Raw genomic sequence first — 17,020 nt, 5'->3', positions numbered from 1 at the left:
GTGCACACCCTATCACACCCACATTTTATATTTTACCTAAAATTCATAAGACCCTTATTAATCCACCGGGGCGACCTATAATTTCGGGGGTGGGATCACTCACTAATAATTTGTCCTTTTTTGTTGATCACCATTTGCAAGTACACGTGGAGGGTCTGAAATCATATATAAAAGATACACAACAATTTCTAAATATTATAGATAAAATTATATGGAAAAATAAATATTATTTATTAACTTGTGATGTGGAGGCACTATACTCCAATATACCTCATGACAAAGGTATTTTGGCAGTGGATTATTATTTGAAACAGGGTCATCTTTCGGACTCTCTACGTGGCTTTGTGTTAAAAGCTATCCAATTTATTTTGTCACACAATTATTTTACATTTGACACTAATTTTTATTTACAGACACGAGGTGCGGCTATGGGGGCCAGATTCGCTCCGAGTTTCGCTAACCTATACATGGTACTATATGAGGAGGAGCATGTGTGGGGGGGCGAGTTAGGGGCGGATCTGGTCTACTATGGCCGATATATAGATGACTTATTTATTATTTGGGGGGGCACGTTAGAATCATTGCACACATTCACGAATGGACTTAATCAGAATGATTATGGATTGAAATTCACGTTTAATCACAGTAATACTAATATCAGTTTTCTGGATATAGAGCTATCTGTAGAGCAGGAGAAGTTGGTCACTAAAACATATATTAAGGAAGTGGACCAAAATCGATATTTGAATTATAAAAGTTCTCACAAACAATGTTGGAAGGATAATATCCCCAGGGGACAGTTTGTCAGATTAAGACGTAATTGTACTTCTGTCACTACATATCAGGCACAAGCCAAATTGTTGATGGAATCTTTTTTGGAACAAGGATACCCTCAGGATCTATTGGATAAAGCATTCTTAGAAGTTGTGGATATGGATAGAGAACAATTGTTAATTCCAAAAAATAAGAATAGACATGGAGCAAGTAGTGGTAAAAACGATAGGAGCACAGCTTTTGTTACACAATACAACAGTTGTGCACATAAAATCAGCCAAGTCGTTAAGAAAAATACATCATTATTACTTTTGGATGATTTGTTAAAGCCGCATGTAAATCCTAAAGGAGTGGTGATCTTTAGGAAAGCAGATAATCTGCGTAAAAAATTAGTGCCCAGTCATTTTGTGAAGGAAAAGAAATTCCTTCACAACACACAAAACACATGGCTTCCTGTGAAGCCAATTGGATACCATAGATGTGGAAAAAATAATTGTCAATCCTGCATTATTGCGCCTAGGAAAAGTGTAAATTTTAAGTCCTTTGTAACAGGTGAAATATATCCGATCAATGATTTCATTAATTGCCTCTCTACATATATCATATACTTAATTTCTTGTCAATGTGGGAAGCAATATGTGGGGCGTACTACGAGAACCCTGCATATCAGATGTATGGAACATAGGAGAAATATATTAAGGGGAGCAAAACATCCATTGTCTGATCATGTGATACAGTGTCAAAATTCTAGATGGGATAATATCACCATGATTGGAATTGAACATATAAAAACAACCAATAGAGGGGGGGACCGTTTCAATAGACTTCGCAGACGTGAAGAATATTGGATTTTTTTATTAGATAGTATGGTCCCAATGGGATTGAATGACACTGTAGAACTCAACGAAGTATAGATATACAGTATCCGGGCATTTTTAGTTTAGTTTAGTTTTATATTTATTTTTATTTTTATATTTATATTTATTTTTATTTTTATTTTTACATATATACATATATATTTTTTTCATTTTTATTTATATATGTATAATTCCATAAATGCTAGTATTATCAGTATTTACATATTAACTTATTTAGAAATTATTTATATAGAAATATAATTCCTTGCACCCCCGATGGAGGAAGGGGGATGGGGTGAAGGAATGTGATGTTAAATATATGTATATTGATATATCTGTATATATGTATGGGTATAGTGAATAAGGAAAAAAGAAAAAATACATTTACATGTCGACAGAAAAAGATATCGGGTGAATTGGGATATTAAGGATTTGATGATAAAAATTTCCTAGACATATATATATTTTTTAGGATATGACCATGAATTGTGTTAAAGTCTGTAAGAGATAGTTTAGTCCTTTTTATGTATTTTTATATATATATATATATATATATATATATACAAACAACACCAAAGCAATAAACATTAGGGGTGACCAGTAGGTGGTGCCATATAGATAGTATCCTTATCCAATGGATACTTATGTGTGTGTCCTTTTATATATGAAGTACATAGCAATATTTTAAATGATTATATATTTATATTCTATGTTTATGATACTGATAATTTGTATAAATTATTATAAAAATGGAGGGTTAAGCTGTATGTAAAAAAAAATTTAGGTTTTATTTTTATAAATCAAGCTTTTGATTAATACGGTGCTATATACAAAGCTAAAGTGAGATGAAAGTGAGGCTTGAGCAGCAATAAGATTGTGCCTATATCAGCTGTGCAATGAGGCCTATATAAGGAGACAAAAAGAAGGAGAGGCTATGACACTGAGGAAGCCGCCGATACTTGCGAGTAGGCGGAGAAACGCGTCTGTTACTAATTTGCCTGTACATCACAGCGGACGAACTCTCACCAGCTGGTCGGTTTAACCACACTACCGTAGAAGGGAACGTCTAAATCATCTTGCATCCACGGACTCCGGATAAGGCCGTAAGTGTGAGCATCGGCCGGGAGGACGAGCAATTTCTACCGTGGTTTAAAGTAAAGACATATGTTCCGCTTCCAACAGGTGATTTGTGGGTTAATTAACCAGGAGGAGTATCACACGCACTGTGATTGAATAGAGACGTTTGCATGTTACAAAACGAATAATTGCTTACCGTCAATTGCATGCTACTGACTTTTGCTTCTAAATCAGAGTTGGCATGAACTGTTATAACAACATATTAAGCTACAAGTAAGGTGCTACCTTTCAAAATATCTTTGGCAGCTACCAATCCCAGCTCATAAGAATTGTTAATGCCAAGCTACAAGTGAGTTGCTGTTTCCAATATTTCTTCTAAAATACTGCTACAATGACTTGTGATGGTAATTGACACACGGACATCTACATTGTAGCAAGATTCTGAAAGGATATTCAATACAGGTGTTACCGTTCCGGATAGGAGACACTGTGTATAATATATGCCCTGTGGGAAATATTGGATCCGTGTGAAATTAAATACATCTACAGTCTATGAATAAATTGGGAAATATATATTTTATTATAGTAGAAGCAGACATATTTATATATATATGTCCATGCAAATTCTTGTTTAAAAGTATTATCCTGTTTTAGTGTGATTGTGATTTTATGGTGCAAAATTGCTATTGCCGGCCGGCATTAAGTATAAATGCTTTGAATTATTGCTACTATTATATATAAAAAATAAAAATCCACATCAAATGTGAATAGCGCTCTCTTGGTTGTTTTTAATTAAGTACAGGTTGAGTATCCCTTATCCAAAATGCTTGGGACCAGAAGTATTTTGGATATGGGATTTTTCCGTATTTTGGAATAATTGCATACCATAATGAGATATCATGGCGATTGGACCTAAGTCTAAGTACAGAATGCATTTATGTTTCATATACACCTTATACTCACAGCCTGAAGGTTATTTTAGCCAATATTTTTCATAACTTTGTGCATTAAACAAAGTGTGTGAACATTCACACAATTCATTTATGTTTCATATACACCTTATACACATTCCCTGAAGGTCATTTAATAATATATTTTTAATAACTCTGTGCATTAAATAAAGTTTGTGTATAGTGAGCCATCAGAAAACAAAGGTTTCACTATCTCACTCAAAAAAGTCCGTATTTCGGAATATTCCGTATTTCAGAATATTTGGATTTGGGATACTCAACCTGTACTTTTAGTTTTTATTTACCATCACAAGGAAATGAAAGAAACACTTTCGGATGCTGCTAAATCTACCAGTACTAAACTATGGGAAGTGTGAAGGAAAGCAAATATCCCTGTTAAGACGGAGGAGAATATCCGTGCTGGTATACAGAAGCTGAACAAAGAATGACAAAATCTGGGTAAAGAGAAATCCGGATAAAGCAAATGTGAAACGCCAGATTTGGAAAGGTGATCTCGTCGAGTCATTTGACATTTCCCGGCAAAATGTGATGGACATGACTAGCGTATCACAAGAAGATAAAGAATTTCTTAGGTCACAAAGAGAATATCGTATGAGTTCATCAATGAGTGGAGTAGACAAGGTTTTTGCCTCAAAATTAAGAACTAAGTGTACAAAAGAAGACAAAAATGATTCATATAAGAATAAACATTACAAAGCTATCGCTGAAATAAATAAGACAGTTACACTGGAAGACTCATCTCCATCATCAGCACCTAGTGATGAAGAGGCCGTGTTTCAATCAGAAACAAACGTAGGATTGACTTTTTTGGACGAGCGTATTACTCAGGCTGAGAAGGAAAAGATGAATGAAAATTTAGAAACCAAACCTGCAAAGGAAAAGGAAATGAAACGACTAGAGAGTAAAAACCTAGTTTTTGAAGGAAAAGACCTGAGCCATTTCGTTACTAATAAAACAAAGACGTTCTTTGAATTGTTTGGGATCCACGACGTGACAGAATACTGTAGTGATTCTCTAAGAAGCCATGTGAACGCTCTTAAGGTGGTCAATGTTACCACAGAAAGAGTAATTTTTGCTCTGATAAAAAAAGTTTAACGAATCGATCAGGGACGAACAACAAAAACAATTCTTGTTGAGAGTAGTCGAGCATCACAGAAAAGTCGTCACCAGGCATACAAAAGAAGTGATTGCATCGTTCAAAGTTGATTAATGTAACACATTTTTTGCATATCATACTACCTATTAATCTTAGTGTCTAGTTTTAGTATTATTTTAAGTTTGTGATTTGTAGTTTTCCCAATAAAAGTAATTAACATTGAAAAATCTTCTTTTTTGCCTACTTTTACAAAACTGATCCAAAAGTGCAACCTCTAAATATTATCCAATCTTCTTGAAATTTGGCATATATTTCTTTTACATCACTAAGACTCGGGGCGTAAGCAAAGTCTGCAAAAATGTTACATTTTATTTTTCGCCTTACAAAATGAAACACCCTCATACATACATATATATATATATATATATATATATATATATATATACATAGATATATATATATATATATATAAAATCTCATTTTGATGGAGATACCCCCCCCCCCCCCCCCCGCATCCTGAGGTCATTTTTAAAAATCACGAAGTTTGAAGGACATCCTAGCTCCAAGTATGTTAACAAATAACCTAGACGAGGTTGGTCTTTTGCCGAAATGCACTGGATCATACAAGTGTGGACGGTGTAACATCTGCAGATACCTACATCCGACTAGGAAAACTTTCACGGACGCCAGAAAAAAGAAGGAATATTGGATAAGAGACTTTATGAACTGTAATACTCAATCCGTTATTTACTTATTGGAATGTGACTGTGGAAAACAATATGTAGGGAAAACCAAGAGATTACTTAAGAGGAGGATACAAGAACATGTACACAACATCAGGAACAAAGTGGAGAACCATGCAGTTTCCAAACATTTCAACTCAGCACATAACTCCAACCCTGACGCACTAACGTTCAACCCTATCGAACAGGTAAAACTGGGAGAAAGAGGAGGAGATCTGGCCAACAAATTATCACGTCGTGAAATGTTTTGGATCTTCCAATTATGTATTCTATAACCCATGGGATTTAATGAGAGTTATGAGATCGCTCCATTCCTGTCATGTATCTCGCCATTTACTGAATTCTGGTTTTATCCCCCTTTTACGTATCCCATAGTCTAAACACCCCCCCCCCTCCACCTCACCCCACCCCTTTCCCCACTCCTCTCCAACCTTCTTCTAATTCACTGTATGGTCACGGCTAGTTTTGATATGAATCACCTCATAGAAAAGGTAATATTTGTTGTGTGATGGATTCATGATACCAATTGTTACAGTCAAACCACACTGGAAATGCCCAATCTCGTCTGATCTTGGAAGCTAAGCAGTGTTGGGCCTGATCAGTACCAGATAGGGAGACCACCTGGGAAGATCAGGTACTGTAAAAACTTAAGTACCAACAATATTGTCATGATCTGTATGTGAATACTCATTGTTATTTTAATAAATTACACACCACTGCACATTAGCACAGATGCACTTTATAAGCAGCATCGATATCTATGTTGATATTTATATATTTATCACAGTTGCACTTTACATATTTTATGACTGTAATATTACAATAACCTGTAAATAAACTACATTAGGCATATGTACTGTAATTTATATATAGCACGTATAGAATTATGATAATATTATCACAGCTCACATTAACTTAATATCACTCATCATGAGATGTCCTCTGTTCATATTACAAATGATGCGCTTAATGCACTGATGTTATAGATATTTGTATGTGCCACTCTGTGAATATTTATACATGTCCTTTATTATGTTTACATATTCCCATGGCAACGGAGTGAGCTCCGAAATCGAAAATGTCCCCAAACATGGTCTTCATTAAGATGGCCACCGCACTGAGATTAATATGAGCAACTCAAAGAAAATGGCCACTGAACATGGTACCTGAAACTCTAGAGCATGCGCAATACGCGTGCACGGACACCAGAAGAGAGGCGGAAGTACCGCTCTTGTATATAAACTATTAGCATAATATTTAAAACTACTCGTTTTTATTATTTAAATTACAAAATTGGTCTGTATAACACATGCAATAATTATAGATATAATTAGTGTCCTCAGGAATTATCCAGTGAAGTTACTGAACAGGATGTGATGTCATAATAGATTAATGGCATATCTAATCACTACTAGTATAAATAGAGATTCATGTTCATTCTGTCCTCACCCCTTGATGAAGTCAGCGTGATGAAACGCGTTGGACAGCCTGTACTGACCTCTAATTCAGATATTTATCTTACTTGTTTTGCTTGAGTACTGTATTTTTATTAAGTCAGATATTTTTATTACTATTTTTATATATAGCAAACGGACGGTGAGGCGGCACTCGGAGACTTTGAAGAAGTGCAAATTTATTCTAAATGCATCAACGTTTCGGGGACACAGCCCCTTTGTCAGGATAAGTGTTAAACAACATTATCAGTGCTTAAATACCTGTCAGACCTCGGTCTTCCCCAGCCACCTCCATCAGCATCGCTCGGTTTCCAGTCACGTCTCCCCGGTCTCGCCAGAGGTGACAACGCGCCGGCCCGTCCAGCGCACATGTGGAGACTGCAACAGAGTAATAGAGTATATATATATATATATATATATATACAAAACAGATACTCTCCCTTTTGCGCTATTAAACAGAAAGTGAGAAAGGATTGGGTTAAGGCTGCCAAATTCCACTAAGTCCCTTGTTAGGAGGGACTAAAAAGATACAAATATGTGCCAATAGAGGAATGGGCGCACTTGGGTTGTTTTTCCACCCAATATTCAACGGGGAAAAACAGCAGTCTCCCTAAGATATTTACTCCTAATTTGTGAGCATAAAACCACATTTAAGATGTTCCATGCTCTAACAGTATTTATCAAGCACTAGAGGTATGCCATATGTAATTATTATGTTCTTGTGATGATGAACTCCTCTTTATATGTCTATTTCTTTCTCTTTGGTATAATTGTGAATTCTTTGTTCTGAGATTGTATCACATAATTGTTTTCCATGGATATGTTAAGATCATCCTCCTTGTATGTTAAACCATATGTGTATGTATATTTTTTCCTCACATATTTATATATATATTTGTATATTTTGCCCATGTTTTAAGTTCTGTCTTGCATTTTTCCTCATTCATTGACATGTTCCCTCATATTATTGTTTTAATCAGGATAAGATTCTGATATAAATATTTTATATATATTTTTAGACATACCCCTGATGAAGTCTTAGAGTAAGACGAAACGCGTCGGGTTATTTGTTCATAAACATCAAATCTCCGAATTGTCAAAGGAGAAGGAGGAATCTATCAAAGTTATTTCAACTGGTCCTCTGTACTATATGGTGTTATCTGCAAGAAGAGATACTATACCGTTTTGTATCATTGCTTTTATGTTGTAATAAATTTTACATGGAACATCTTAAATGTGGTTTTATGCTCACAAATTAGGAGTAAATATCTTAGGGAGACTGCTGTTTTTCCCCGTTGAATATTGGGTGGAAAAACAACCCAAGTGCGCCCATATATATATATATATATATAAAATAGACTTTTTATCCCATTTTTGTATTACACCCTTTTTTATATATACATTGTCTTCTGAAATAAACTGTCAAATATTTTTCTATATACTGGGTACCTTATGTTTATTTGTTGGTCCGAGACACCATTGGTCACATATACCCCATTCTTTGGTTTGATATATATATATGTATATATATAGACAATCAAACAAGCAGCAGCACTCTGAGATTCAAAAGTTCCACAATACTGAATAACCAAACGAGTAATTTATTCCATCCTAGTGCGCCAACGTTTCCTGAACCTGTCCCAGCTGTTTTTTAGCAATCATCTTTGAGCCAGTGCAATAGGTGACTAGTGTGCCTTTAAAAGCCATATAAGTCTGTGGCAGGTACACATTACATCTAGCAGGCAGATGATGCAGCAGTGTGGTAGTCAGGTTTTAAGACTCTGTGATAGTGTAGGACCTGTATGAAGGTGGGGTACCTTGAATCGGTATACAGGCTTCCGTGCATTGGCCAATCCACCAACTAAACCCCCATCATTTATTTATTGAATTGTTGAGGATAAGTGAGTTTACTTTGGCGAGTGCTGGGTTCTCTGTTTGTATTTATTAGAGCGATGTGGTCATGGGCTACATGCACCCCGCCCTGTGAGTGGTAAGTACAGCTGTGTACCCCGCTTCTGTGGTGGAGAGTGCAGTGTTACATGCACCCCACCCTGTGAGTGGTAAGTGCATAGCTGTGCCCTGCTTCTGGTGCGGTGAGTGCTGTGGTTTTTACTCTGTGTGTATATGAAGGGGTTAATCTATGGTTAGCTCTTATTAACCGTGGCCAATAGCTTTCTCATGCACCCCTGTGTGGACTTTATTATCCTGAACCTGTCCCAGCTGTTTTTTAGCAATCATCTTTGAGCCAGTGCAATAGGTGACTAGTGTGCCTTTAAAAGCCATATAAGTCTGTGGCAGGTACACATTACATCTAGCAGGCAGATGATGCAGCAGTGTGGTAGTCAGGTTTTAAGACTCTGTGATAGTGTAGGACCTGTATGAAGGTGGGGTACCTTGAATCGGTATACAGGCTTCCGTGCATTGGCCAATCCACCAACTAAACCCCCATCATTTATTTATTGAATTGTTGAGGATAAGTGAGTTTACTTTGGCGAGTGCTGGGTTCTCTGTTTGTATTTATTAGAGCGATGTGGTCATGGGCTACATGCACCCCGCCCTGTGAGTGGTAAGTACAGCTGTGTACCCCGCTTCTGTGGTGGAGAGTGCAGTGTTACATGCACCCCACCCTGTGAGTGGTAAGTGCATAGCTGTGCCCTGCTTCTGGTGCGGTGAGTGCTGTGGTTTTTACTCTGTGTGTATATGAAGGGGTTAATCTATGGTTAGCTCTTATTAACCGTGGCCAATAGCTTTCTCATGCACCCCTGTGTGGACTTTATTATCCTGAACCTGTCCCAGCTGTTTTTTAGCAATCATCTTTGAGCCAGTGCAATAGGTGACTAGTGTGCCTTTAAAAGCCATATAAGTCTGTGGCAGGTACACATTACATCTAGCAGGCAGATGATGCAGCAGTGTGGTAGTCAGGTTTTAAGACTCTGTGATAGTGTAGGACCTGTATGAAGGTGGGGTACCTTGAATCGGTATACAGGCTTCCGTGCATTGGCCAATCCACCAACTAAACCCCCATCATTTATTTATTGAATTGTTGAGGATAAGTGAGTTTACTTTGGCGAGTGCTGGGTTCTCTGTTTGTATTTATTAGAGCGATGTGGTCATGGGCTACATGCACCCCGCCCTGTGAGTGGTAAGTACAGCTGTGTACCCCGCTTCTGTGGTGGAGAGTGCAGTGTTACATGCACCCCACCCTGTGAGTGGTAAGTGCATAGCTGTGCCCTGCTTCTGGTGCGGTGAGTGCTGTGGTTTTTACTCTGTGTGTATATGAAGGGGTTAATCTATGGTTAGCTCTTATTAACCGTGGCCAATAGCACTCGCCAAAGTAAACTCACTTATCCTCAACAATTCAATAAATAAATGATGGGGGTTTAGTTGGTGGATTGGCCAATGCACGGAAGCCTGTATACCGATTCAAGTGGTAAGTGCATAGCTGTACCCCACCTTCACTGGTGAGTGCAGACACTGCACCCCGCTTCTGGGGTGGCGAGTGCTGTGGTTTTCTATATTTGTTTGTATAATATGGGGTTAATCTTTGGTTAACTCTTATTAACCATGGTCACAGGCCTTTTCATGCACCCCTGTGTAATCTCAATTGTTTTAAACCTGTGTCAGCTGCTCCTTAGTAATTTACCGGCTGTGTCAGGTGACTAGTATGCCTTTAAAAGCCACTAGATATGTGGCAGGCATACATTAAACTTAGTTGGCATATTTGCAGTTATATTATGTGATACAGTTGCCAGGTTTTAATTCTTAAGGCTTTGTGATAGTGTAGGACCTGCATGTAGGTGGGGTACCGTGGAGCGGTATGCAGGCTTCCGTGCATTGGCCAATTCACTAACTAAACCCCCATCATTTATTTATTGATGTTGTGAGGACAAGTGAGCTTGCTATGGTGAGTGCTGAATTCTCTATTTGTATGTATTTGGGTAGGTGGCCATGGGCTGCATGCACCCCACCCTATGACTGGTGAGTGCAGACACTGCACCCCGCTTCTGGGGTGGCGAGTGCTGTGGTTTTCTATATTTGTTTGTATAATATGGGGTTAATCTTTGGTTAACTCTTATTAACCATGGTCACAGGCCTTTTCATGCACCCCTGTGTAATCTCAATTGTTTTAAACCTGTGTCAGCTGCTCCTTAGTAATTTACCGGCTGTGTCAGGTGACTAGTATGCCTTTAAAAGCCACTAGATATGTGGCAGGCATACATTAAACTTAGTTGGCATATTTGCAGTTATATTATGTGATACAGTTGCCAGGTTTTAATTCTTAAGGCTTTGTGATAGTGTAGGACCTGCATGTAGGTGGGGTACCGTGGAGCGGTATGCAGGCTTCCGTGCATTGGCCAATTCACTAACTAAACCCCCATCATTTATTTATTGATGTTGTGAGGACAAGTGAGCTTGCTATGGTGAGTGCTGAATTCTCTATTTGTATGTATTTGGGTAGGTGGCCATGGGCTGCATGCACCCCACCCTATGACTGGTGAGTGCAGACACTGCACCCCGCTTCTGGGGTGGCGAGTGCTGTGGTTTTCTATATTTGTTTGTATAATATGGGGTTAATCTTTGGTTAACTCTTATTAACCATGGTCACAGGCCTTTTCATGCACCCCTGTGTAATCTCAATTGTTTTAAACCTGTGTCAGCTGCTCCTTAGTAATTTACCGGCTGTGTCAGGTGACTAGTATGCCTTTAAAAGCCACTAGATATGTGGCAGGCATACATTAAACTTAGTTGGCATATTTGCAGTTATATTATGTGATACAGTTGCCAGGTTTTAATTCTTAAGGCTTTGTGATAGTGTAGGACCTGCATGTAGGTGGGGTACCGTGGAGCGGTATGCAGGCTTCCGTGCATTGGCCAATTCACTAACTAAACCCCCATCATTTATTTATTGATGTTGTGAGGACAAGTGAGCTTGCTATGGTGAGTGCTGAATTCTCTATTTGTATGTATTTGGGTAGGTGGCCATGGGCTGCATGCACCCCACCCTATGACTGGTGAGTGCAGACACTGCACCCCGCTTCTGGGGTGGCGAGTGCTGTGGTTTTCTATATTTGTTTGTATAATATGGGGTTAATCTTTGGTTAACTCTTATTAACCATGGTCACAGGCCTTTTCATGCACCCCTGTGTAATCTCAATTGTTTTAAACCTGTGTCAGCTGCTCCTTAGTAATTTACCGGCTGTGTCAGGTGACTAGTATGCCTTTAAAAGCCACTAGATATGTGGCAGGCATACATTAAACTTAGTTGGCATATTTGCAGTTATATTATGTGATACAGTTGCCAGGTTTTAATTCTTAAGGCTTTGTGATAGTGTAGGACCTGCATGTAGGTGGGGTACCGTGGAGCGGTATGCAGGCTTCCGTGCATTGGCCAATTCACTAACTAAACCCCCATCATTTATTTATTGATGTTGTGAGGACAAGTGAGCTTGCTATGGTGAGTGCTGAATTCTCTATTTGTATGTATTTGGGTAGGTGGCCATGGGCTGCATGCACCCCACCCTATGACTGGTGAGTGCAGACACTGCACCCCGCTTCTGGGGTGGCGAGTGCTGTGGTTTTCTATATTTGTTTGTATATATATATATATATATATAAAATAGACTTTTTATCCCATTTTTGTATTACACCCTTTTTTATATATACATTGTCTTCTGAAATAAACTGTCAAATATTTTTCTATATACTGGGTACCTTATGTTTATTTGTTGGTCCGAGACACCATTGGTCACATATACCCCATTCTTTGGTTTGATATATATATATGTATATATATAGACAATCAAACAAGCAGCAGCACTCTGAGATTCAAAAGTTCCACAATACTGAATAACCAAACGAGTAATTTATTCCATCCTAGTGCGCCAACGTTTCAGGGCCAACATGCCCCTTTGTCAAGGTGATTACAAATAAATAAGTGAACAAACATACCTTATACACAGTGTGGTGTGAGGGAAGACCCGCGAACGGGAGGGTGCATGGAGTCCGGGGGTGGGAACTTCCTCCTTCCCCGTTTCTACGTGGGCGCGATGACGTGATTACCTGCAATTAATTGTATGTGCAAAACATGGGATGTGCTGGAATTTGCCCAGATGTAATGCATGCTCAATATTGGTGGCCTTGTCCGATATCACAAATCCCCAGGAGAGTCTAATTGGGGTGAGCCATTGTGCGATGATGTCCCTCAGTTTCCGTAAGAGGTTGTCAGTGGTGTGCCTCTTACGGAAAGTGGTGATACATAGCGTAGCCTGCTTAGGAATGAGTTGGCATTTGCGAGATGCTGCCACTGGTGCCGATGCTGTTGCTGCGGCGGGAGGCAATACATCTACCCAGTGGGCTGTCACAGTCATATAGTCCTTAGTCTGCCCTGCTCCACTTGTTCACATGTCCTTGGTTAAGTGGACAGTGGGTACAACTGCATTTTTTAGGACACTGAGGACACTTTTTCTGACGTCTCTGTACAGTCTCGGTATCGCCTGCCTAGTGAAGTGGATCCTAGATGGGATTTGGTACCGGGGACACACTACCTCAAACAATTCTCTAAGTCCCACTGAATTAATGGCGGATACCGGACGCACGTCTAACGCCAACATAGCTGTCAAGGCCTCAGTTATCCGCTTTGCAAAAGGATGACTGCTGTCATATTTAATTTTCCTCACAAAGGACTGTTGGACAGTCAATTGCTTAGTTGAAGTAGTCCAAGTGGTCTTCTGTCTTCCCCTCTGGGATGACGATCGACTCCCAGCAGCAACAGCAGCAGCAGCGGCAGCAACAGCAGCAGTAAGCGTACCACTCAAGGATCCTCCGGAGGAATCCCGGTTAGGAGAGGACTCCTCAGTCTTGCCAGTGACATGGCCTGCAGGACTACTGACGTTCCTGACTGAGGATGAAGTTGACGTTGAGGGAGTTGGTGGTGTGGCTTGCAGGAGCTTGAGTACAAGAGGAAAAAGGGATTTAGGTGTCAGTTTACCCAACTTGACACTGACTTCTGATGAATGCGCTGCAGGTGACATATAAGGGAGGATGTTCCTACTTCTTAGGTGGTTAAAGTCCTTACCCCTTCTTATTACAGATTGACAGAGGCAACACATGGCTTGACACCTGTTGTCTGGATTTGTGGAGACATAATTCCACACCGAAGAGGTGGCTTTTTTGGTATTTTGCCCAGGCATCACAATGGGTTTATCATCCCATGGACAACAGGTGTCTCCCCGGTGCCTGATTTAAACAAACCACATCACCATCAGAATCTTCATCATCAACTTCCTCCTCAGCGCCAGCAACACCCTTATCCTCATCCTGGTGTACTTCAACAGTGACATCTTCAATTTGAATATCAGAAACTGGACTGTGGGTGCTCCTTCCAGCACTTGCAGAGGGCGTGCAAATGGTGGAAGGAGCCCCCTCTTCCCGTCCAGTGTTGGCAAGGTTAGGCATCGCAACCACCGACACACTTGGACTCTCCTTGGGGTTTTCTCTGACGTCCTAGTGGATGCTGGGAACTCCGTAAGGACCATGGGGAATAGACGGGCTCCGCAGGAGACTGGGCACTCTAAAAGAAAGATTAGGTACTATCTGGTGTGCACTGGCTCCTCCCTCTATGCCCCTCCTCCAGACCTCAGTTAGAATCTGTGCCCGGCCAGAGCTGGGTGCTCCTAGTGGGCTCTCCTGAGCTTGCTAGAAAGAAAGTATTTGTTAGGTTTTTTATTTTCAGTGAGATCTGCTGGCAACAGACTCACTGCTACGTGGGACTGAGGGGAGAGAAGCAAACCTACCTGCGTGCAGCTAGCTTGTGCTTCTTAGGCTACTGGACACCATTAGCTCCAGAGGGTTCGAACACAGGGCCTGACCTCGATCGTCCGTTCCCGGAGCCGCGCCGCCGTCCCCCTTGCAGAGCCAGAAGACAGAAGAAGGAGATGAAATCGGCGGCAGAAGACTCCGGTCTTCATTAAGGTAGCGCACAGCACTGCAGCTGTGCGCCATTGCTCCCACAGCACACCACACACTCCGGTCACTGTAGGGTGCAGGGCGCTGGGGGGGGCGCCCTGGGCAGCAATTATATTACCTTTGGCTAAATATACACATAATACAGTCAGCTAACTGTATATGTGTAAAAAAACTCGCCATTAAGTTAAAGAAAACGCGGGACAGAAGCCCGCCGCTGAGGGGGCGGGGCCTTCTTCCTCAGCACACCAGCGCCATTTTCCCTTCACAGCTCCGCTGGAAGCACGCTCCCCAGGCTCTCCCCTGCAGTATCCAGGTATAAGACGGGTTAAAAAGAGAGGGGGGGGCACATAAATTTAGGCGCAAATCGATAAAAACAAGCAGCTATTGGGAAAATCACTTATTAGCAGTGTAAATCCCTGTGTTATATAGCGCTGTGGTGTGTGCTGGCATACTCTCTCTCTGTCTCCCCAAAGGACTTTGTGGGGTCCTGTCCGCAGTCTGAGCATTCCCTGTGTGTGTGCGGTGTGTCGGTACGGCTGTGTCGACATGTTTGATGAGGAGGGTTACGTGGAGGCGGAGCAGGGGCAGATACAGGTGGTGTCGCCCCCGACGGGGCCGACACCTGATTGGATGGATATGTGGAAGGTCTTAACCGACAGTGTCAACTCCTTACATAAAAGGTTTGATGACGCAGCAGCCTTGGGACAGCCGGGGTCTCAGCCTGCGCCTGCCCAGGCGACTCAGAAGCCGTCATAAACGCCCGCTAGCTCTGATGGTAGACACAGATGTCGACACGGAGTCTGACTCCAGTGTGGATGAGGATGAGACAAATATACAGTCTACAAAAGCCATCTGATGCATGATTACTGCAATGAAAGATGTATTGCACATTTCTGATATTAACCCGGTTACCACCAAAAGGGGTATTATGTTTGGGGAGAAAAAGCAGCCAGTGACTTTTCCCCCATCTGATGAATTAAATGATTTGTGTGAAGAAGCGTGGAGTTCCCCTGATAAGAAACTAGTGATTTCTAAGAGGTTACTGATGGCGTACCCTTTCCCGCCAACGGATAGGTTATGTTGGGAAACATCCCCTAGGGTGGACAAGGCGTTAACACGCTTATCTAAAAGGGTGGCACTGCCGTCTCAGGATACGGCCGCCCTAAAGGATCCTGCGGATAGAAAGCAGGAAGCTATCCTGAAGTCTGTGTATACACACTCTGGTACTCTACTGAGACCTGCTATTGCTTCAGCCTGGATGTGTAGTGCTGCAGCAGCATGGACTGATACCCTGTCAGACAACATTGATTCCCTCGACAGGGATACAATTTTGCTAACCATCAAACATATATGAGGGACATTTGCCTGCTGGCATCTAGAATTAATGCAATGTCCATTTCTGCCAGGAGAGTATTATGGACTCGGCAGTGGACAGGTGATGCAGATTCTAAAAAACACATGGAGGTTTTGCCTTATAAGGGTGAGGAACTATTTGGGGACGGTCTCTCGGACCTCGTATCCACAGCAACTGCTGGGAAGTCGATTTTTTTGCCTCAGGTTCCCTCACAGCCTAAGAAAGCACCGTATTATCAAATGCAGTCCTTTCGGCCTCAGAAAGGCAAGCGGGTCAGAGGAGCATCCTTTCTGGCCAGAGGCAAGGGTAGAGGAAGGTAGCTGCACCAGGCAGCCAGTTCCCAGGAACAAAAATCCTCCCCTGCTTCCACTAAGTCCACCGCATGACGTTGGGGCTCCACAGGCGGAGCCAGGTGGGGGCGCGTCTCCGAAACTTCAGCAACCAGTGGGTTCGCTCACAAGTGGATCTATGGGTTGTACAAATTGTATCTCAGGGATACAAGCTGGAGTTCGAGGCGACTCCCCCTCGCCGTTACCTCAAATCAGCCTTGCCAGCTGCTCCCAGGGAAAGGGAGGTAGTACTGGCGGCAATTCACAAGCTGTACCTCCAGCAGGTGATAATCAAGGTCCCCCTCCTTCAACAGGGCAGGGGTTACTATTCCACAATGTTTGTGGAAACGAAACCGGACGGTTCGGTGAGACCCATCCTGAATTTAAAATCCTTGAACAC

General features: G+C 41.2%; 1 pseudogene; it reads left to right on the top strand.

The window, feature by feature from the left end:
• Nucleotides 1–6,045: 6,045 nt before the first annotated feature.
• LOC135051417 (5S ribosomal RNA) lies at nucleotides 6,046–6,164 on the top strand (annotated as a pseudogene).
• The last annotated feature ends 10,856 nt before the right edge of the window (nucleotides 6,165–17,020 follow it).

The sequence above is a fragment of the Pseudophryne corroboree genome, chromosome 2 (assembly GCF_028390025.1).
Source record: "Pseudophryne corroboree isolate aPseCor3 chromosome 2, aPseCor3.hap2, whole genome shotgun sequence".
Lineage (NCBI taxonomy): Eukaryota > Metazoa > Chordata > Amphibia > Anura > Myobatrachidae > Pseudophryne > Pseudophryne corroboree.
Note: the sequence above shows the minus strand (reverse complement) of the source record. Positions and strands in the feature narration are given on the sequence as shown.